Genomic DNA, 24,898 nt, shown 5'->3' with positions numbered 1-24,898 from the left:
CCTCCCTGCAAACAAGCAGGATCTGTCAAATAACTATTTCCAGTACTCTATGAATGAACCATAGTGGTTTATCACCGCATGGGGTGGAAAAGAATTTGGCGTGCATTCTTGAAGTTCCACACAGATTTATGAGAGAGTGCCATCAATTACAAGGTCTATGACATCCTTTAGAACAAACATTTTGAGTTTGGTGATCTCGGAAGAGGGATCACTATGAGCTCAAAAAGTTGTCTTCGCAATAGACAGTTGTGCTTGTGCCAGCAATGAATCAAGAAGACAGGAGATTCAGGGGTGCCTGTGAAATTACTGGAGAGATTGTTTTGAAGGGCCTGCACCATATATATATATCTTAGCAGGTTTAAGAGACACAACCCTGGTGGTTTTGAGTCTACTAAACAAGCTACTGATTCTCCCCCTTCTCCCCCGCTTCTCTCCTTCTCTCTCTCTCTCTCTCTCTCCCTCTCTCTCTCTCTCTCTCCCAGTGATTTAATTTCAAAACGCTCTCACCAAAGACAAAGCAAAACCTTGTCTGATTCCAAATACCTTCATGCTGGGCTGTTAAATGAAGTGGAGGGGGAATTAATGCACACAGTGAATTCATTGTGGAAAGCTGAAGTGAAAGGACAAAGTTGTGTGTGTGTGTGTGTGTGTGTGTGTGTGTGTGTGTGTGTGTGTGTGTGTTTAATCATTACAGTGGCACAAAGTTTGGAAGTGTGATGCAAGCTCCCCAAGAACAGTTCTGGTTTTAAAATTTCATATTTTGGGGAGGCATATTTTTTTTTGGCAGAAATGTAGAGCATAGAGTTTTCTCATATACTTTTAAAAAGTGTGTAAGTGTGTAAGTGTGTGTGTGTGTAAAACATGTGAAAGTTCTACCTTCATTCCTGATTTCACCAATAGCTATTTTATTGCATTTTAAAAGCTAGTTGGCTTTTTGTTATACCTTACATAAGCCAAAGTGGAGCATTATTATTTGAAGAGTGGAGTATAAAAAGTTGTTGCTGTTGCTGTTGCTGTTGCTTTGCTGTTGCTGTTGTTACCCGCCCTTCATCAACAGGTCCCATGGAGGGCTACAACATTTTTAAATTAAAAAAAATAAAAACAGCTCAAACAAATTACGTAAAGTCATAGGAATGGGAAGAGTCATGAGAAGACACATCTCAAGTGTCAAAGGCTGGGTTTAAAAGAATCATCTTCTGGTACCATAAATAAAAACCAACCTTTTTTTTTATTTATGCTGGTCTGAGCATCCTTTCATTTCATTGTTAAAGAACATCAGCAATGCTACTATGGAGAGCACTGTGCTCTGGCATTCATCACGGTGTCCCAGCAGTTTAGTCATGCTGGTCACATGACCCGGAAAACTGTCTGTGGACAAATGCAGGCTCCCTCAGCCTGAAAAGCGAGATGAGCACTGCACCTCATAGTCGCCTTTGACTGGGCTTAGCTGTCCTTTACCTTTCACCTTTACCTTACTCAGATCCTGCTCGGGGGCTTCCCATAGGCAACTGGTTGGCCACTGTGAGAAAAGGATGCTGAACTAGATGGGCTAGACTGGCCTGATCTAGCACTCTTTTCTTCTGTTCTTACTTCCTGACTCTGCAAGAGCAACATACCTTTATTTGCCGCTGTTGGACAAGACCAGAATAAGGACTATAAAAAGAATTGCTATCCTTTGTTTCAGAGCTGCTCGGCTCCAAGGCTGTAGGAGAACCTATTCAAAATGCCTTTCTCCTCTATAGAAAAGCAACTTTTAAAAAAAATGGTCCTAAGGGCAATGATATGGCTACTGTTATAACAAGGACAGGAAGAAGACAGATGGCTACAATGTCCTCATTTTTTAGTCTTTCCTGGACTGATAACTGACACTCACAAATCAATGACACTCAACCTATGCCTGGGGAGGGGGGGGAGCATGAAGAGATAATTATGGACCTTGAAATTTAGACATGGCCCAAGAACTCATGGACATTTCCCACTCAACACCTTATGCACCTTATGCAAACTGGGATTGGCTTGGTCCTTGCTTTCTGGGACACTGGTTTTCAACCCTGGGGATTTCTGAAAAGTTACCAGGAGCCCCTCAATGAGAAGATTGCAATGGTGGATGGACCTTCCCAGAAAGACAGCTTGTCCTCTATCGCTGACCTTGCCTTGAAATCTTCAGCCACTGGGAAGTGTCGACTGTGTGCCACATTGCCCACATGGTGTGATGTTTTAGAGAGGTGGCCAGTCCAGTGCTTAAATCAGGAGTGGGGCATCTTCTGCTGTCCAAAGACTGCCTTCCCTTCTAGGCAGCATGATGGAAGGGGTCAGAGGCAAAAGTAGACAGAGAAATGAATAGAAATGTTACCTTTGTACTGTAGGCTTGCTTACACACACACACACACACACACACACACACACACACACACACCTCTATACTCCAGCCTCAAACAAGAGGTATTATCAGAGTTCAAGGACACATTCCATTCATGCAAAAACATTCAGGTTAGTGAAGCAGGTTCGGTGAGGGAGGTTGCCTGGGAGAAGCAGGTGGCCAAAGGCAAGGAGGACCAGAGAGAACATATTTGGCCCCTCAGACATGAGCTTTCACGCCCTTGACTTAAATGTATCTTGCATTCTAGAAAATGTTCCAGAGTACATTTCCTGGGTTTGGTGGCAAATGTACAGTGTTGTTGTTTTTAGCAGACATGGATGTAGAAATGTTTCCCAGATGGCAGGAAGTTTAAAAAATAGTAACTAAGAGATGATTAATTTTAATAACTGAGAAACATGACTTGGAAGAATAGCTTTTTGGTTGCATGCAGGTAATTTCTTTTAGACCCATCTTTTAGGTGAGAAGTTTATAATGAATGGAGGAGGCCTGCCCACTGGCGAAGTCAACAGTATTAACTTTGAACCAGTGGGGAACATTCATTACTTTATGTTCATTTGTGTAATTCTGTGCTAAGCAAATCAAGCTGTGGTCTATTTTCCCTCTGGTAATTGGGTGGTGCTAAGTTAATGAAAAGCAGGATAGTGGAAGGTGTGGGAGAATATTAATGATAGCTATGTATTTGCACGTACAGAATATTTATGTATTGTAATAGTACTTACATTAATGCACATTACTGGAATGGATATGACTTACTAGACACATCTTTAACTCGTGCATAGATACTCACTGCAGAGCTGGGCTAAGTAGGGAGAAATGCACAACAGATAGATCTGTAGGGTACACTTCATGTTTAGTTTTCCAACAGAATTGCCCTGGGGACAAGGAGAGAATGGAAGTGAGAGTGAAAACGATATGCTATCTTCCATCATGCAAACCATTTTGTTCCAGTATATTGCTCACAAGGGCTATGATTTCGTGAACCAAAACTGTGCAAGCAAATGATGAGGCAAAGATTTCATAAGGGCTGCTTGTCAACTTAAAATTTGGGGAAAGACCAAAAAATGTAAACACTACTTGATATATTTTTTTCATTTTGAAAAAACCTAATTCCTTCACATACTTTGAGGTGTGAATACACTTTGAGAGATTTGTTTTGTTTTGTTTTACAGTCATGAGATAAATAAATACTTCTCTCTAGTATTTATTGGCACTGGGTTTGCATTTGAAGGTGGATCAACATGATTCTCCCTTTCTGAAACAATATGCAAACTGAAACACAGCCATCCTTTGAAAATTGCTCTTGTCCAAATTTTTCAATGGAGTTCTCCATGCAAGTCATGTATGTGTACAAAAATGCATACACTATGGTAATGCATGCATATGGATGTACATATCAGTGCAAATTACCTTACTTCAGTGGTAAGGCCTCAGCAGATAACACAGTAGTTATGGGCAAGCAGGTTTGGTCGGACACCATGCGAGAGAGGTATAAAGATCTTCAGCAGGAGGAGCAGGACGTTTTAACGCAGTAGAACCATAGAATCATAGAGTTGGAAGAGACCACAAGGGCCATCCAGTCCAACCCCTGAAGTTCTGGAATGTCCTACCATAAGAGGTGTGAAGTTGCTCCCCGCACCTCTCTTTCAAAGAAGGATCAAAAGAATCTTACTTTGTAAGGCAGGAGTGGAGAACCTGCGGCCCTCCAGATGTTTCTGGAATACCCCCATCAGGTGCCCTCGGTGACGCAGAGCGCCTTCCATCAGCTTCAGCTTGTTGGCCCAGTCGCACACTTACCTACACTGGGATAGTCTAACTTCTGTTGTCTATGCTCTGGTAACCTCTATGTTACTTCAATGCATTGTATGTGAGGCTGGCGCGGAATTCGGCAGCCAGGTTTCTCACTGAGGCAAGATGGTTTGGGCATGTAACACCAAACCTGGCCCAACTCCAATTCTGGGCCCATTCAAAGTGCTGGTTTTGACCTATAAAGCCTTAAACTGCTCAATACTTCAAGGAGCACCTCTCCCCATATAAATGAGCCTAGACCCTGTGATCATCACCTGAGGCCCTTCTTTGTGTGCCTCTTCCTTCAAAGGTTCAGAGGGTGGCAACACAAGAATGAGTCTTTTTTTTTTGCAGTGGCTTCCCATTAGTGGAATGCTCTCCACAGGGAAGCCCCTTGGCACCATGTTTATATATCTTCTATTACCAAAGCCTTCACCCTTTAACTATCTGTGGCCTTTTAAAAGTGGATGGGATTTTTAAAAAATGTATTTCTCTTTCCTCTTGGTTTTTATGTATCTATGTGGGGTTTATCACAAGCACATCATTCAGCCCCGACACTGAGATCCAGCACCGAGGGCCTTCTGGCGGTTCCCTCATTGAGAGAAGTGAGGTTACAGGGAACCAGACAGAGGGCCTTCTCGGTAGTGGCACCCACCCTGTGGAACGCCATCCCAGCAGATGTCAAGGCAAAAAGCAACTATTTTACTTTTAGAAGACAACTGAAGGAGGCCCTGTTTAGGGAAGTTTTTAATGTTTGATGCTGTACTGCTTTTAAAATTTGGTTGGAAGCCGCCCAGAGTGGCTGGGGAAACCATTATAAATTATTATTATTATTATTATTATTATTATTATTATTATTATTATTATTATTATTGTCTGTTTGGCTGGTTGTAAGTCACTTTGAGTCACCCTGGGGAACATAAAGCGACTGACAAATTTAATAAAAAATAAAGACATCCTTAATTATTGATGTGACTAATAATAATAATAATAATAATTTATTTATACCCCGCCCAGCCAGAGTTTCCCCAGCCACTCTGGGCAGCTTCCAACAGAACATTAAAATGCAATAATCTATTAAACATTAAAAGCTTCCCTAAACAGGGCTGCCTTCAGATGTCAAGTGTCCAGAGGGCCACAGTGTTCCCATTCCTCTCATATGGCAATGGCAGCTGAATTATTATTTCAGTGTTTTAGTGTGATTTATTGTTACTGTGTTACGTTGCTTTTTATTCTTTTTTTTCTTGTAAGCCTAGGAAAGGTAGCATAAACATCTTCATTAATTTGTTGAAGATCTGAAACTTCTCAGTATAGTTTACTCTGCTACCAGAACATTACAAATTTGTAAAGCAGAAGTATTTGCCTTAACCTTATATTGATTTGGTCCTTTTGCACGACACATTTCCTTACATTATACCTTGTTGGGACTGCTGAAAAGGAGAGAGGGAGAGAGAGAGAGAGAGAGAGAGAGAGAATACTTTGAGATTAATTAATTAAAATGATCACAAGCCTCATAATTAATTCTGCAGCATAATGAAGCTGTGGGGTTCATCCCCTACTTTAAAAAACAAACAAAACATGTTCATTAAATTTTTAAAGCAAACAAATGTCATTTCCGAACAAGCACATCAAAGAACAATCCTACTGTTAAATGACTTTCTCAGGGGAAACTAATTTGAGAAACCTTCCCAAGAGAGCAGAGGGAATCCCTATTGTTCAAATCATTTAAACCATGTTTGACAAACATACCACTGGCAACATTCCTACACTAGCGAGGGACAGCATAGGCCTGACACAAGAAGCCAGTTCCTCCTCTTTTATAAACCTTGTTATCGCCTTATGACTGTAAGGATTTGTGTGGGGTTTATTATTGTTATTCTTTCGTACTGTCTGCAAAGAGAGGGGGGAATCTTTTGATTTGCCAAATATGTACACACACACACACACACACACACACACACACACACACACACACAAAGGTCCACCACTTTAAAACTGCTGACATCTCTCTAACAATCACTGTGAAAAAGAACCAATCCAGTTCCACTTCCATTCTACAGTGGTTTCCTAGGTAACAGCACAGAGCCACAGAAATGGACTTTGAAAGAGTGGAAAGGCAGAAAGTGGCAACCTCTTCCACTTTTTCTCCCTCCCCTTAGGTGATTGTATTTTAAGTCCAGTAACAATAAATTCTAGACTCGGTGTGTGTGTGTGTGTGTGTGTGTGTGTGTGTGTGTGTGTAATCTACTAGATAATTTTGCAAGATAAATGATTCCCAAACTGACAGTGTGTGCCTCCTCTTGCAATTTATTTTCCTTTAATTTATTAATGGTCAAGTAGTCTAAAAATAATGCCAGTGCCACAAATTCTGCAGGAATGCAGATAATTAAACAACATATATAATTACAAGCCAAATAACCCAGTCATAATACCAACTGGTAACCCCAGTAGCACCTCTCTAGATCTTTTGATATTCCACATAGGACTTTCAAATCACATCTATGGTGCATAAGGAAGAATTGAACTAAACTGTAACTGTTAGACCGTAAATTGGAAGTGGGGAACTCAAAGCCCAAGAGCACAAATGTGGCCCTCCAGGCATGTATGTCTGGCCCTCAGAACACTCTTCAGGCCATAGCCCAAACTGGTCCTACTTCATATTGCATATGTTGTTGCCTGATAAACTCTGATTATGCCTCTTGCTTGTCTTGACGGAGGGTAGGGTAGAGTGTCTGTATGCCTACTGTACTAGCCTGCTGTGAAAAGGTTAATTTTTCATTTGTTGCTCCCTTCACCTTTGCCTCTAGCTTTGTGGCCCTCAGAAGGTTACATAGATAACAAGTCAGCCCTCAGGCTGGAAGATGTTTCTGAGGCCTTGCAAACATTCTGAAAGTCTCTGCTCCTGATACATTTAAAATTAGGCCTGACTGGCAGGAGCTCTGTTCAAGTGTTCTACACAGTCAAGGAGAACATTAGAACAGGAAGTGATGGTAGCCTCTCCCCCCCCCTCCCGGCACTCACACAAACTTCCCAAATGTTTGAAGGGCAGGTTTCCATGCAATCTGGAACCTTGATCCATTGGGGTTCCAGATCATGTGGAAGATGGGTGAATATTCCCTCCTGGTGTTTTCACTACATGAGTAGGTTTCAGGGTAACAGGGTGTCTGGTTCCCAGCTCATAGATTTCCTTAACCATGAGCAGAACAACCAAGTAGGACTAGTGGGATTCTATCCATGAATTGTGCTGGCTGGCAAACTGTTTGCAAATCCCATGGTGCTGGTGAAACACTAAGTTCTGCTAGTGTGGTGGGACTACTGCACTGCCAGAAGCTTGGGCTGGTGGAACCCTTATACCATCAGGACAACACCAGTGCAAGAAGGAATAAATGGCGAAATCTGTGGGCATGGTGATAAAGGATTGGAGGAGTGACCACCATAGTGAGAATCCAACGTCCCCACAGGGTACCTCCTTCCACTGTTGCATTTTTCAGAACACATGAAGTTTTGAGTTGCAAACAGGGCAGAGGTGGGCATGCCAGCTCCACCCCCAATATCCCCAGCTGCTCTTTAGATCATTGTGTGATTGGCAGGAAGAGTCTGGAGAGAAATTTAAAGCATGTTTGATCCAACACACTTAGAAGAGTCTCCGTAGGCAGAGTGGGTGGGTGAGGCCACTGACTCAGGTGAGATGGGTGTGAGTGAATTGCTCTCCACACTGCTGAACCCATTGCCCCCAGAAGCCCCAGCACTCGAGGAGTCATGGGGTCCTATCTTGCCACCAGCTCCCCAGCTTGAAAAAGTTGTACTACCACCCAAGGTCTTCATCCTGAAAACTACAAGGGAGTTGCAGTCCACACCAATGACACTGGAGACAACAGTTCCTAAACGAGGCTACGCTTCTTTAACTACAAAATGCTTCCCCAGGCAAAGGTGGAGTGAGCCACTCAGACTGAGCAGCAGCCTTATTGGAGCCTCAGCCTAGAGTTTCTTGCTCCTGAAATAACATTTGAGCCTGCTGGGTCCCTCTGGCTTGAGTGCCTTTGGGAGCTGTCCATGGTTCTGCCTAACCCGAACTGTTACCTAGACTTGAGCTGGAACCCCTGCTTCTGCTGGAACCACTATATCTGTCTAGGACCACTGTCTAGAACTGAGCCAATAGGAGAGGGTCTCAAATAACCCAACAGCCAATCACACCAGGAACAACAAACTCCAGGAATGGAACACAGCTCCAGATGTGTGCACCTTGGAATGACATTACTATCCTCCATGGATATTGATCTGAGTGTACAGAAAAGTGAGGGAATTCTGTGAAAGCGGGTAGAGGGAGCACTGTGCACAAGCAGCGGGAAGACTGTAATTGTGGGACTACAGTGGATCAATATGTGAATTTTAGCCAAAACAATGGCTATGACTTGTTTTCCCCACAGTCTTTATAGGTATCCTGCTTCAGGGCTCAAGGCACTATACAAAGCAGGAAATTCCAGCTCCACTGCTATAACTGGGACTTTAAGGAAAATACATCACTCACAGGTAAACAAGGGGGTATTTTTACCTGTGAGTGGGAGACATACCTCAAAACAAGGCTCTTCACCTCTCTCCCTTCAGCAATTCCAGTATACTCCTATCTGCACTAAGCATCAAATGTACAAACAGTTTCTCACTCCGATCATGGTGATTAGGCCATTAACTTGCAGCCCTCTTTAAAATGTTGTGATGATGACTACAAGCTGTTTCAGAGGGAGGCTAACTGATTAGTGCTTAACACTTGGAGTTAGGCCAATGACTTTGAAAGCACAATCCTGTGCTTGCATACTCAGCTGGTAAGTATGTTTAGGACTGCAGTCTTAGCGCCATTGGAGGCAGGGCTTAGATTACTGAGGTCCTACAAGAGAATCAGAGTTTCTACTCTAGGCTCTGTTGCATCCCACTCAACTACAAGGGGATGTTTATGCGACTCAATGGGGGTGGGTGAATTTATGCCTGGCTGTTGAGGTGGGGATTCCACTCTTGACCTTCCGGTCTTCCATGGCATGACCAAACCAGCTGCAAGTGGAGGAATGATGTTGTGCTGCTGAGGGCAACACACTGCTGCAACTCTTGGGAATGATAGATGCCCCTGTGAAGATTGACAAAGTGGGGAGCACAGGCTGCAAGGGTGACAGAGCCATGGCTTTCTTTCCTGGTTGCCCTGGACCAGGGGGAGCTAACATAGACTCCAACTCCCATCAGCCTTAGCCCACATTGCTAACAGTCTGGGATGATGGGAGTTGTAGTCCAATGTCTGGAGGGTGCCATGTTGGCAGTTGCTGTTCCAGGTAATCTTGGCATACAGCAGGAAAGTGGAGGGAACAAGGAAGCTTTTGGTAAAAGGAGCTGCCTTGCTGTAAGGAGGGCTTTTTTCAGCAGGAACTAGCAGGAACCGAGTCCCAGCACCTCTCAGGTGGGCACCATTGCTATTATAAGAGAACAAGCAAGATGTTTGTGGTGAGTTCTGGCACCTCTTTTTCTAGAAAAATAGCACTGGCTGTAAGGCATGAACAAGGGCTCAAACAGCTATGCCAGGGGTCCGGGGCCAGTCCCTGTTCTTGCAAGCAGCTACACCTGCCGTGTGTCTTTTTAAAGTGATAGCTGCATCTTAAGATGCCATATATTTGCCATCTTTATTCACTTGACGTCCGCTACCAATATTACATTCCCCTGCCTGCCTTTTGAGAGTGTACTGAGCCAAAATTACTCAGTTAAAATTCTTATTTATGAGATTTTCATTCTTTTCTCCAACTCCACCTAAGAAAAAGAAGACTGTTTTGCCGAATTGTTTTGCTTTATAGCATTTGCAGTCATACTCCCATTACATAAATATCACCCGCACAACTTACAATAAATAAGAAGCCGATTTTAAAATAAGACAAACAATCTCCAAATCCTGCCCACTTGAAGGGGACTGTCATCCTTCCTCACCTCCATTGCCCTGGAAGGATGCTGAGTCCAACGGATGACACAGATGGTGGCCAAATGGCCAGTGCAGTTTCTGCTAAAGACACTTGGAATGCCAGCCCCTCTCCCCAAAAGAAATTATTGGGGTGGGGGAGAAATTTGTGCTATTTCCCTTGCTCGTTGTGAACACCACCTGTAAGAAATGATTGGAGAAACTCTCTTCTTGCTAGAATGTATCTTCCCATTTTTCTGCTGACCAATAGGGTGGAGAATTTTGAGAGGCCATCTGCACACAAGTCTATTAGGGAACTTATAAAATGCTTGCAGATCCGCAGTCCTGCGATTCAGAAATAGTCAGGTACAGGTTTAGGGCCAGTGTGTTGTGGTTCAGCAGGTAAGAGTGTTTGAAAATGATTTGGGAGACTGGGACCTCCGCACAGTCACGAGACTCACAGGGTGTGACCTGGGGCCTGTCACAGTCTTTCAACGTCATCTACCTCACAGGGTTGTTGTAAGAGCCAAGCAGGATAGTTAAGGAGGACTGCAAACACTCCCTGGAGCACCTTGGAGGAAAGACAGGATACTGGCAGAATATATGTTTAACATGCATGAATGAGATCTCTGGCAAATATAGTAAACGGACATCTGTGGGAATTTTCCTGCTGCTACTGTACACACGTTTTCAAAATGTGAATGAAAATGTGCAATGCTGATGTATTCCCTTTAGTATTCCCATTACTGTACTGTATATATATATATATATTAGTATGTCATGCTGCTTTTCAGCAGTAGAGGGCACTTAGAATATAGTGAAAAGCACAAGAAATTTCATTGGAAACTTGACTTCCTTCACACAGCTGTTCAGCTGTATAGAAAATGTGACAACCCCCATCTCTATTTTCTTGGGAGAATTTTGGCTTTCATATTTACAGGTTTTCAGTATTGCTGGATTCCCCCCCCCCCCAAAAAAAAAAACCACTGTCTTGCTATTTCTCTACATGGCGCATATGCAGAATAACTGTTTCCTTTTTAGCAATATTAAAATTGCTATGATGAGTGCCAGTGGAGAGCCATATCCAAATTATGGATCTTTATTTGAAACAAAATAACAAAAAAATTGACTTGTTAACCACTTCTATTTCAACTGACACTATTTCCTCCCCCCCCCCATTCCATGTCACTTATAGATTGAATCACCACCTCACTTCACCCTCCCTCAACTCCTTTCATTGGATTGTTCAGGACCTAGAGTGCTGCAGTCACCCTCAAGTAACCCTTCCCCTACTTCCGACCATTGCCCTGATCCCACAGACATCCTAGAATGAAGACACAAGGCAGAAAATGGTGTTAAAGGGCCACGACATTTTTTTAAAATAAGGCTTTGCAATGAGCAGCAGCGATGGATCAGCCTTATCCACCTATGTGCACCTCCTATGAATTCAAGGAGAAAGTTGGACTACTTTTTACCTTCTGGTGCAGCACTGATCCTTTCTTCACTTGCTCACCTTAAAAGTGAACCAAGGGAGTACTGGAGGGCTTCATCTCTCTCTGTCTGGACAGTTAAGGCACTAGGGCCCAGGTATACCTCCCTTCCTATTTCTCTTTGAACCTGGTTGCAGTTCAATTCACGTACCCTTAGGACCTTGTACCTACGGGGCCGCCTCTCCTGGTAAGCCCTGCGGAGGACCTTAAGGTCCACAAATAACAACATTTTGGAGATCCCGAGCCATAAGGTGGTTAGATTGGTCTCAACTAGAGCCAGGGCCTTTTCAGTACTGGCCCCGACTTGGTGGTCTCACAGGAGACCAGGGCCCTGCAGGATTTGACATCTTTCCGCAGGGCCTGCAAGACAGAGCTGTTCTGTCTGACCTTTGGGCTGGACTCAGTCTGACCCCTATGTTTTCCTCCCTTATGGTTTTCATTTGGGCCACTTTAAAATGAGGCTGCATTTTAAAATTTTAAATTCAAATTGTATTTTAACCTGTATTTTAATTAATTGTTTTTCTTTCTTTTACGTCTTATTGTAATTTTACTGGTGTCAGCCGCCCTGAGCCCGGTTTTGACTGGGGAGGGCGGGGTATAAATAAAAATTTATTCTTATTATTATTTTCTCTGAAGAAATAAGGAACATCCCATTCCATAATGATAATTTTACTATGTATACCCCACACATTCTACTGGCTGCCCAGATGCTCTGGCTAGCTTCCAATATATATAAAAACATTAGAAACTTTAAACACTGGGGGGGGGATTCTCTATACAGGATTGCCTTCAGACGGCTCTGGGGTCAGATAACTCCACACCCTCCAACATTTCTCCAATGAAAATAAGGACGCCCTAAGGAAAAACGGGACATTCTGGGATCAAATCAGAAACCAGGACGGCTTCTGGGACTAAATCAGGGACATCCCTGGAAAATAGGGACACTTGGAGGGTCTGAATTCACCATTAAGATGCTCACTATGACAGCCTCCCTCCTGCTCCCTCCCTGCCCACATGAACCTGCCAGTTGTGACCAGGGCACGAGCTCAAGTAGACCCTTAAACCAAATTGCAACATTCCTACTTCTCTTCTCCAGTATGGAGCTGAGGGGAGGGCAAATGTGCTTGTTCTCTGATTGGGTACCTGGCTAATCCTACATGGCTGTCTTTTGGGATGGGTGGACAGGACTGCTGTGCCAGCTCTAAAGAGGTCACTGATGGAGGAGGAGGCAGAGGAGGACACATTCCTTATAATGGTGAGCCACCCCTCCACCTGACTGGCTGGCCACATCCTTGAGCAGCTTCATCCTGGTAAAGGGGGATGGGGTAACATTCTCTCCCATCTAAAGAGCATTGAATGGCGTGTGCTGGGTTAACCCATTCCCCTCTAAGTTCACATGAGAGTGTTATATTTAAAATATTATATGCTTTATTAATAATGACTTCTCCTTAGGAGTCAACAGAACCACTTACATGGTTTTGATCCTGTTGAACACCTATAGATAAGATAACAAAGACATAATTTATTCATCCTGTGTAGGATTCCTCATTCATTTGATAGAAGGCATACATTTCCCTCAACAACATAAAGCATCAGGACTATTATAAATAATTACACAGAGACATTAGTTATGTATTTTAAAAAGAACCAATTACCTGCTTTTACATTTCACTTTCCTGCTGAACTTCCTCTTTTTTATAAGCTGACTTCAAAATAACAACAAGAAAAACCCAGGCTCGAAACCAAATTCTATACTACATTGTTTGTGTGTGTAATAAATTCACACTCCGTTGTAAATCATAAGAATATCCTAGTGCTTCAGTGAATTCTTCTCATGAATTGACCAGTTCTTCTAAATTGCAAGTGATCTGCATCTCCTTCTGAGAAAGAAAGGAGAATGGGGATCTCATTGCTGGGTTTCCTCAAGCTGTTCAGTTTGGTAAGCAGAAAAGGACAATGGAGCCCATTAAGAAACCTGAAGATCCCCAGGGCCTTGACTCGTTCTCCATCATTACAGTGAGTGCCTCTGGCACTTATTGGGCCCTTCTCCTCAATAGCAGGAAGAGAGGTCCTCAGAAGAGATCACTCAGGCAACGCCTGTTTACCCGTGGCTGCATTGAATACCATTTCCTACTGCCAAAAATCAAGGCACTCACTGTAGTCAGAAATAGGGGATAGTATGGCTATTTGCCAGGAAAGCTGAAGCACTGAATTGAAAGGTCTTGTTTCAAAGGTGGGGTACATTTTTAGGAACAATGTCTCACATTCCAGGCTTCTTCAAATGTCCATAGTTTTCCTGCCAACTACTAGATTCCCAGAGTTTGTCGAACCTGACCTCTTCCCCCCCCCTCAATCTGATTCTTTCTCTCTCCCCCCCCCCCGTTTCATTCTTTAGTCAACCAACTGGAGTGAGAAGGGTGTAAATGCAATCGACGACAGCACTGTCGCAGTTTTATAGAGGGCTATGGCTTTTGCATTCTGGTTCTACAGTTCAGGCTGCAATTCAGAAACACACTCAGAAGAGACGTTGAAACATTTGGAAATTATTACGAGAGATGGGCAAATCTGTCAATTCTGGTTTATCATTTTTCCAATCTTATGTTCAGTTTTCCACATTCCTGTGGAATTATTATTATTTACCGGTAAGTACTCATGAAAATTCACCAGCATTTTAGTATGAATTTCCCCCAATACACACATTGCTATGAGCATTTTTTTTTTACTTTTGTACGCGTATTTGCAAAGCAGTTTCCCATACCATAATACATTTGGGTATGTTATTTTCTCTAATATATGCATTCATGTGCCCACTTTGCACTAGTCTATTCATTTTGGTGCACATTGCTTGGCTGGAGAACGGCAAGACAAAATTCAGAGAAGTGTGGCTTCCAGAGAATGACTGTGAAACCGTTCAAACAGTGTTTCAGAGAATGCATATTCAATAAGTGCACTTTTAAATCTGAGCTGAACTGAATTTCTCCCCCATCCCTACATATAAGTAAATGTATTTTACTTGTACTGTACATTGCACATTGAATGAATATAAGAAAAACAATGGACCATATTACTCTTCACTGATGTGCATCAGAAAATTTCTCTGCTCCGCAAGTAGATCTTTACTGATTCTGAAATCACCGGCAGAAAAATTTCTGTAATGAGATTGCAACAGACATCAGTGTGCACTGCTTAATTTACCTTCCCCCCCCCCCGTTCTTCTCACACTTCTTTGCAAGAAGTCCTGGAAATTAATATTTCCAAACTCCTGCTGTACTTATTCTTTGTCTGCAATACCAATAATATATCTGTCAAATCTAAGGCAGAGACTCCCGCTGAAGCGAATCATTGAAACCTCCACTGAAGAAGTAAAACTTATCAATATTGTAATACAAGCACTCGTCTCTATGCAGCTCAGCTTGCTGTACTAGCAGAGATGGGTAATTCTCAGCCAACACTGGAAGTGGCAGATTCCTGCAAGGAGGAAAGACTGTCACAAAGAATGAACAACCGGTCGGTCCCTTCCTATTCTGGTGTTTATTAGTGGGAGGGAAGGAGAAGACAGTGAGTTTGCAATAGAAGGCTTGGACATCCTGTCGTGATTTCTTCAGTCTGCTCTTCTCACGCATTCACTGTAATTTAATTTTATAGAAGATTTATTCTGCTCAAAATCACCCTTACAACTCTCCCTGCAACACCAAACAAATACTTTTCTTCTTCTTTTCCCCAGGAAATCTTTGTGTGATCAATGATACCGGCTTCTGTGTGTTTGTTGCAACCTGTGACAGCTACCCTTCAAGCTACACACCTCACCCAATTCCGTGCTGCTGCTCTGCAACCGAAACAGCATATATTAGGACAAAGTATGTGTAAAAAAAAATCTGTAAGTTTGTTAAAATGACATATAAAAATGCATTGTATCAGTGGATTTATTTATCTATTTTTGCAAAAGTGCATGCCTAAGGAGAAATGCAGTGGAAAATGTGTATGGATTTTATTGTGAGCCTCTTCTCCCCCCCCCCTTTTTTATTTGAATAAAGTTTGAAAACGGATGCGGAAATGGAGCGAGCTGAACTGCAGGTGGGAAAAATGAGAAGCTGAGAGAAACCAAAGTCAACAGAAACATCCATCATAAGAAGAGCCATGTGACTTCAGCATCCTGTTCTTGCAGTGGCCAATCAGAAGCCTGCTGGGAAACAGGACCTGTGCACAAAAATATCCCCCCCCCCTTCTTGTGATTCCCAGTAACTGGTATTCAGAGGATTACTGCCTCTTGACAGCGGAGGTAGAAAACAGCCATTGTGGCTAGTAGCCCTTGGTAGTCCCCCCCCCCCATCAATTTGTCTAATCCTCTTTTAAATACACACCCGTTGGCGGCCACCACTACATCCTGCGGGAGCAAACTTCACACTAAAACTATGCTCTGCCTAGGGAGAAGTACTTTCTTTTGTCTGTCCTGAATCTTCCCGAAACATTCAGTTCCTCTGGATGGCTCAGAGGTCTGTTATGAGAGAGGGGATGGAGGAAACGTCTTTATATCTAGCTTCTCCACAACATGCCCACTCTCATACACCTCTGTTATGTGCTCCTCTTCATGAGCCCTTTCACTAAGCAAAGAAGTCCCAAATATTGCTACTTTCCCTTAAAGGGGAGCTGCTCCAGTCTCCTGGCCATTTGGGTTGCCCTTTGTTGAACATCCCTAGAAGTGTATCTATAATTGCCTGCCCCACCCATGTGGTAAATAGCCCTTCCCCTGTTTTTATTTAGTTTTAATGGAGGTGTGCCGTGGTGCGCAATGTAAGGGAAGTTTTCTAATTAATTTCTGGAACAGCAGTATAAGCCATTAGCAGGCAAGCAAAGAAAAGCCTTCTCTATGACCACATCGAATTCTCTGCTCTCAAAGGTTTGTTCTTCAGTGCTCCCCATTCCAGTCACTCTCATTTTCTCTCACCCTCTTTAGAGTCCAAATGCTGTTTATCACATGGTTAAGATTCATCTCATAAAAAAACATGCCTCAGCCATTGGAATTTACCCCTTTGACCTTCAGTTCTTCCTGCACCCTCCCCCCGCCCCTCCTGCAGGGAATGCACATGTTTTGTTTTGACCAAAAAGGAGCTGTTGCGGGGAATTTATGAAATGACGCAAAGCACACTACATCATGAGAATGTAGCAACCACAAATGTTCCCTTATGTCGTCCGTGTGCTTTTTACCTAATGTGGGTGGGTGGTTGGATTGGTGGCTGGACAGCCCAGAACCATTTTGCTGTTGTGCTATGTTTAGGGTATTTATGCAAGCCTCAGAACATCTGGAATAGATCTATAAATATTTCACAATTGAAACATGCTAGCATGATGCTGATTAGTGGTAGCATTCTACTAAGCCTATGCTCAGGAAGGAAGGAAGAAAAGAAGGGAGAGAGAGAGAGAGAGAGAGAGAGAGAGAGAGAGAGAGAGAGAGAGAGAGAAAGAAAGAAAGAAAGAAAGAAAGAAAGAAAGAAAGAAAGAAAGAGAAAGAAAGAAAGAAAGAAGAGGCAACATATTAGATGCATTCAGCAGTTTTATGTGTAGGGGGGCATGTCTGAGGGACAGCATGTCCACTTATGCCTGTTATTTTATGACATGTGGCAATAACTGCTGTGTTTGAGTGGGATGTGACACTCCATTGTGCAGTTAAGAGAAACAAAGTAGTTGATCTCATTCCTGCTTTTAGATTTTTTAAGTGTTTTCGTTTTCTGACGGACAACACAGATCTCGAAACAGCAGCAGAAGGAATGTGTGCAGAGATATGGGAGGGAGCACGTATGTGGCCATGTCAATACAACAGGGAAATAAGAACGCCAAGTAAACTATAGGGCTGGATTGGAACGGTATGGGGTGTCATGAGCTGAACAACTTCGACAATGTGAATTTCCCCACCTCAGAAATGTTTTCAGGAAAAGATATCAAATGAAAGGGAAATGTCCACCCATTCAAAGAAGGGGCAGAATTTAGTGCCCTCGCTCTGGTTGTGATACCACATAACTGAGAAATGTAAGATAAATGATATCATGTAGCCTATTCAGAGTGAGGGAAGTGCTTTCTCTATGTTGGCTTTGTGATGTCTTCATGTAGGCAAATCTGATTGGCTATGTGATGACATCATGACACTTGGGGAAAATAATAGGACATAGAGTCAGGAATGAGGGTTCTGTGGCCCTCTAATGTGTATTTTTGTACCCATTATTTTTTGACCTGCAGACTGCATTGCAAAATTCAGAGAAGTGAAAATTTCAAAGGATCGCTGTATTTCAGTTCACATATTTGTTCCAAAAAGTGTAAAGTAGGTTAGTTCACCTTTAAATGCTGACTGAACCATATTTCTGGCCCCATCCTCCCATATAACTCCCATATAAATCCGTACCCTGCAATTGCATCCTGGTTATGCGTTGCACTTGCCCTAGAGGTCTGGCTAGCACCAACGCATAGCTGTCAACTTTTCCCTTTTCTCGTGAGGAATCCTATTCAGAATAAGGGAATTTCCCTTAAAAAGGGGGGGGGGGGAGTTGACAGCTATGCACCAATGTAGTATATTTTTTTAGGTTCCAGCTAAAGATCTGTCTCTTTTGCAGGCCTTTGAATATTAACATTTGGCATGTGTAGTAATGTATGGGCAAATGGGTGATGTTTCAATTAACAGTGCTGCATTGTGTTCTCTTGCTGCGTGTTTTATTGTTTTACTGTTGTAACCCGCCCTGGGACCTTTTGATGAAGCATCAGATATAGGTTTTTGTAAATAAATAAAATAAAACAAATCCTCCACTGAGATACAGGGAAACATTTGAGAAAATTTCCATAAAAAATATTAAGTTGGTCCTTCCAATTGTCCTTTTCCATGCAGCCAAAGTTGACACATCATATCTTTGGGTATTCCTTTATCATTGTCATGAGCTTAGTGGTGGACTGCCAGAAAGAGAGAGAGAGAGAACTGGGTACCAATTCCTGGCAAGAAATGTTTTTTTCTTTCAGCATCCTTGGTACTTTAAATAAACTATTGCTTCAAGAACTGCCAAGCCATCCTCATTCATCTTCAGAACCCCCAAGCCTCTTGGATATCTTTGCAAGCCTTGTCACTGCAAAACATTTTGTCTCATCTCATCTTTGCCATCTCCAATCGAGACTTCACTTCAAATTTATTAATGGTCCTGGCTAAATTAACGGAGATGTAAAAAAAAAAAAAGTATTTTTTTGATATATGCTTAACTTGTAATCAAACTACTGTTAAAGGAACAGAAAACTAAGCAGAGTTCTTGTTTTAAAAAGAACAAGTCAGGAAGCTATGGGGACAGGAATATTTCAGTTACCGTAACTGCTACATTAAGCAATCAAAGGAAATAAAGAGATATTTTAAAGAGTTGGAACCCTGTTGTACAGTGTATTAAGGGAGAGTTAGGAACTGAAGTACTTTCAATTGATTATATGATGCTTAAGCACTTTTATTTAGTGAATAAGCATGGTGATAGTTTGTTGTGCCTTAAATGCATTTCTCATATATCTCAATATTTTGTGCTATGTTGGAGTTTTCTCCGAATTAAACAAGGAAAGAAACAAACCCTATCTACTTGCTGTCCTTTAAAATAAAACAGAAAGATGTGGATTTCAGATACTAAGCATGAGTTGAGGGGGGATGAAGGGCAGGTGTGTGTGGGGAAAACACGTTGTTTTCTTTGGCAGCAGTCTTTCTACTCTGCTGATAGACTTCTGCGCACCTGCTTTTCCCTTTGGGAAGAGAGAGGAGATAATATGATAACCTTCTGATTATATACATAAGTGAAAACTGATCGGCTTCTCTTGTGGTTCATTTTTAAGGGCAAGTTCCAGTTGGATTGTGCTAATGCACTTATTCATGAATCTCTCCAAACAGGATTCACGGCTCTCCAGGGAACTGTTGAAGTATGCATCATTGTTTCAATGAAGTATCTTCATTATGAAACACAGAGACTATAAAAGGTGAATGCCATTTGCCTCAGCCTAATATAATCTCTAGGTTTGACTTTCTCCCACTATGATGATTCTGTGTGAGCGCGCACTCGCGGTGTTCAGGCAGGCACGCAGAACCGAATCACAGCAAGTGAAATGACACAAACTTCAATGAGATATTACATGGAATTACGTACAGATGCTTATGCTTTCAAGGGGAGGTTATCTCCTTCTGTTGTGCAGCTGAAAGGGATAGGAATAAAATAGGGTGGGGGCGCATATCTTATGTTTCGTAAGTGTACATGTTGGCATTTGATTGATACCAAGCAGCTCATGGATCTGCTCATAGTTTTGACACGCAGACTTCTGTGCTCTCTCATATATGACACATTGTGTGTAGCATTTCTTCATGGCAAGGGTGGGGGAGAAAAATTCAGCCTGAGGGCCGCTTTCTCTTCTGAGAAACCTTCCAAGGGCCACATGTCAGTGGTAGGTGTGGCCAGAGGTGAAAGTGGGTGGAGCAAAACATGTCATCTTTACCTTTGTTTAGTAGTGTTGTTTACACACACACACACACACACACACACACACACACACACACACACACACCTCTATCTTCCATCCAGACAAGCATCATTAGAGTTCAAGGATGTATTTGGAGTCAGGCAAAAGCCCTTGGGGGGCCAGTGGGGGGGTGGGGGGCCTGGAGAAAGAGTGAGTGTTGCCTGCTGAGTTTCAAGGGCCAGATAGAAAGGCCTGGAGGGCCACATTAGAAAACATCCTCCTCATCCTTGATTCCCTGTATAGGGAAGTTTTCTAATGTTTGATAGTTTATTATGCTTTCATATTTGTTGGAAGCTGCCCAGAGTGGCTGGGGCAACCCAGTCAAATGGGCAGGGTACAAATAATATAATTGTTGTTGTTGTTCATGTACCACCTTATAAAATAATATTATTTGGGCAGCAGTAAAAACACACACCATTAAAACAGAAAATGAGACATAACCCCCCCCCCCAAAAAAAAATATTCTCAACAACTAGAACTCATCCATTACTGGTGAACCTGACAGCTAGAACTCACAGGAACTGAGTTCCAGCACCTTTCAGGTGGGCTCCATTGCCAATATCAGAAAACAAGGGGGGTATTTATGGTGCTAGAAAAATAGCACTGGTGATATCCAAGTTGCAATGAAGGTGAGCAATTGTGTGCTATGACTACTGTAATTCAGAAGGTGCTTTCAAGCAGCCCTCTTTATGCATAACCACGTTGAATGAGCATCTTTCCTAAGTGATGTGCAGACAATGTCCTTCAGACAAACATGAGACAGCATACCAAAAGAAGGGTCAGCATCAGGCCGGATTGTTCGTCAATGATTTCCATCTCACAAAATTAGTCTGAAAGTCAAGGTGAAATGCCAAGGAAGGCAGAAGTATATAACTGTATCAGATTAAAATGATCTATTCATCTAGGTAGCCAACTATGTTTTATCTTTTATGTTCATGTGGTGCGTTTCACAGGAAACACTGAATGCAAATATTGAAATTTGGTGCATTTTCAAAATGTAGGTTTCAGATTGCGCCTGTAGAGCTGTTAGGTTTAGCCTGAAATCTGTTTTTTTTTTGCTCATTTTAAGCATATGTGTTTTTTTAATACCACCTGGTCTCTTTGAAGTCCAGAGCAAACGGTAACTTTACAGACTCCAGAAGCTTTCGTTTTGCATAAGCAAACATTAAATCATAGCAAAAAGGGAAAAATAACGATTACAAGAGTTGCATTTTTCATTTTCTTCCATGATCAGTCAGTCCCCAGACATCTCTGTGCTTCATAATTATCTTTCTATCTATCTCATCTAGAGCAGATTTCATTTCATTTGATATTTGTATGCCTCTTTCCCAACAATCAAAGTGAGTTCAGGGCAGCTCACAACAACAATAGAGCATTAACAAATAAAATACAGAAGAAATATACAATCTAGAGGGGAATCTTTTCTACCTATGGGCAAAATTTCCGCATGAGGGGAGGCTGAGGAGTGCATGAGACTCTTACCTTTCTACAGTAGGCAACGTTCTGGTCAAGCAAGAACCAGTGGTTTCTACGCTGATGGACATCCTATAAATCTCTCCATCCAGACAAGCAAGAGACATTGTCAGAGTTCAAGGTCACAATCTGGAGAAGCAGAAAGTAGTCCAGGAGGGTACATAGCAGGGCTGGTGAGGGGAATGGCTTGGAAAGAGGGAGTGCAGCCTGGTCTTTTTAGTAATGAACAAGAGTTTTTACAGTTTTCCACATGGCTTAACTCTTTACATCCATCTTTATCTTTTTTGGGTCATCATAGCTCCGTTTCTTGTATTTTTTTTTGATGTTGAGGTTATAAAACATAATGGTTTCTTTGCTGTTAAACCTCATTTAAACAAACTAACTTATTGTAATTCTCTGTTACACTATTCTTCTTTTCACTCCAGACGTTTGAGGGACAACTTACCTTATGGACAATTTTTACGCCTTAAAATAATTTCCTCTTTTGACCATGATTTCCGTAATAGTGCAGAAATTCTAGCTTACTCTCTTCATTGCAGGGGGTAACCTCCCATCATTGTCAACGGGTCCAAACATAAATCTCTTATCAAGGACTGGTCATTGCTTCTTGGTCCCACAACCACCTCACTGTCTCAAAATCACATTATGGGCTCATTAGAATACACTACTCATGCAGATAGAATCATTAGAATTATACACAAACATTGGCATGTACTCTGGAATGTACCAGGTTGTAATGAATTTCCTTTGATTGGACTGAGATGGACCAAATCAATTAAGGACATGTTAGTTCACATGGATATGAATTCCGAAAGAATTATAACTCATACCATCAGTAGTTCTGGGGCCACTGGTCACCACAAATGTGGACAAAGGGTATCAGAAATGATTATGAATGTCAGTTACGGCAGCAAGAAACCCGTTTTACTTTTATGTTTAAATCCATTCATCCAGGGGGACTTATCTCTAAATTAGACCTCAATTGTTTTATTTGATTATCTGTATCATTGTTATCAGTATCACCTGGGGCAGGCTATATATATTTTTTCAAAAAATGTTGTTAGTAACAATGACTACATAATCATATGAGCCCTGTTCCAGAGTATTTTTCATTCTCACGTATATTATATCAATTCAAAAAAAGTTGGGTATGTAACCTCTTTATGTTACAGTTTATAATTTCCACACTATTTGAAGTTGTGTTATGTATGTGCAGGTCATCGTTTGAATATTGTGTATTTTATTTTCAGTTAATGAAGAAATTACACACCTTCCTACTTACGAGTGTTTGTTGAACTATTTGGCTGATGAAGAACTGAACGAAACAGTAGTTGCTATCCGGAAACATGGTTCAGCAGAGTTCAGAGTTGGACATCAGAATTGGACATTTGCCGATCAAAGCTTTACAAGCTTGATCTCCGCCGGGTAAAGTCTAACACCGTGACTTATTCAAGGACTTTCAGGGACTTTAGTTTGGTAGTTTTGATGTTTTGCATTATTCCATCAAGTTTTCTATACTGTAATCGTTTCTGGCCATTGTGTTGCTTTCGATATTGCTGGTCAGAGTTTGATACAGAGGCAAAAAGGGCACTCTTTATAAAAGTCAGAATGAATCTGGCATTCATACTATGGACAAGATGAGAGAGTAGCTGGATGGTCTAAGAAGAAGCCATTTAGAAACACTGGAGGTGTTTAAAGAGACTGTTACCTCCCTAACCAGAGACTGTTTTTTAGGGTCACACATCACTCATAAAAGATAGGAAGAAAGTGTGCTTTATTTCCTCGGCGCAAAGTGTGCTTTCGTCTTTGTGATATGTTGTTACCCCTCATGTTCAATAAAAAATAATTTGCAAATAAGTAAAGGCTTTTATTGCCAACGAAGTGACAGAACAATACAATTATCATGTCACAGTACACAGCATTTTGCTGCAGCTCTGTAAATAATTTATGTCATCACTGTACATTTTTGAATAACTAATACTATTTTTAAATGCACATTAGTGTCATAAAAACATCAAATGTTGCTTGGACGATACACTTTGCATAATGGCACTATGGTGAAACACGGGCGTCTTCCATATAGGAGGGGAGGGAGAACCAAGGCAGAGTGATTGTGTTCAGACATACCAGCAGCGTACATTGCTATTAAAGCTGTGTGTCTTAGAAAGGACTTGCCACTAGCAAATCAATATTTCAGCGTGGTAGAGTTGTCAGCCAGTTGGTAGCATTTATTTGCTAGAAGCTATCTGCCATTGCCAAACAGGCCAGCAGATTTTAGGTTCACAGTGCAGCAAACAGTACACGCAATGCACAGATTCAAATGCCATGCACATGAAACCATCTTCTGCATTTGCAATATAACAAACTAACAGTAAAACCACTAGATTTCATACTGGCCCATAAACCATCGCAGAACCTGGCTCCCATTAGAGCTAGCCACAATTTGTGCAGCATGTTTCTTTCTATGAATCCCGTGTCTATTTCCACAGCTGTTCTTAGGTTTTTTTTAAGGTAAAGGTCCATTAGGTCCAGTTGTGACCAACTCTGGGGTTGCGGCGCTTATCTCACGTTATTGGCCGAGGGAGCCGGCGTACAGCTTCCAGGTCATGTGGCCAGCATGACAAAGCCACTTCTGGCAAACCAGAGCAGCGCACGGAAAGGCCGTTTCTTAGGCCATCCAAAAAGCTTTTCTTCTAGGGGAGGTTTGGAGTAGACAATGCAACAGAGAATGGGCATGCCTCTTTTCCTCCTGAGCACCCCAACACACAGAGGTTGTGGCATTTCACTCAGAGCAGACTCTAACTTAGTCATGCGCATTAATCTCAGTGAGTTTACTCTGCATAAAGCTTTGTTGAATACCACCGATTTCTTCTAGATGAGCAGATGAATACATACAGGGCAATATTGTAGTCTGATTTTAGAAGGCAATTACATTAAGAAAACATCGTTATTAATAATAATAGGGTTGTATCCAACAAAGGACTTCTGCTAGTGCAGTGATGGCGAACCTTGGCACTCCAGATGTTTTGGAACTACAATTCCCATCATCCCTAGCTAACAGGACCAGTGGTCAGGGATGATGGGAGTTGTACTCCCAAAACATCTGGAGTGCCAAGGTTCACCATCACTGTTCTAGTGCAATGGAACCACCCCCACCCCCACCCCCGCATTGTGTGTTAACATCTCCCTCCAAATCTGCTCTTTTGGTTTGGGGAAACCCACATAACACATTGGGGGGGGTGCATAGGTGAAGGAGAGGCAGGAAGAGTTACACTGCACGAACTGAACACCATGCCGGAAAAGGACATTTCCAGAAACCATATATCATAA

The sequence above is a fragment of the Zootoca vivipara genome, chromosome 1 (genome assembly GCF_965207765.1).
Source record: "Zootoca vivipara chromosome 1, rZooViv2.hap1.1, whole genome shotgun sequence".
NCBI lineage: Eukaryota > Metazoa > Chordata > Lepidosauria > Squamata > Lacertidae > Zootoca > Zootoca vivipara.
This window is presented reverse-complemented; position numbering follows the sequence as displayed.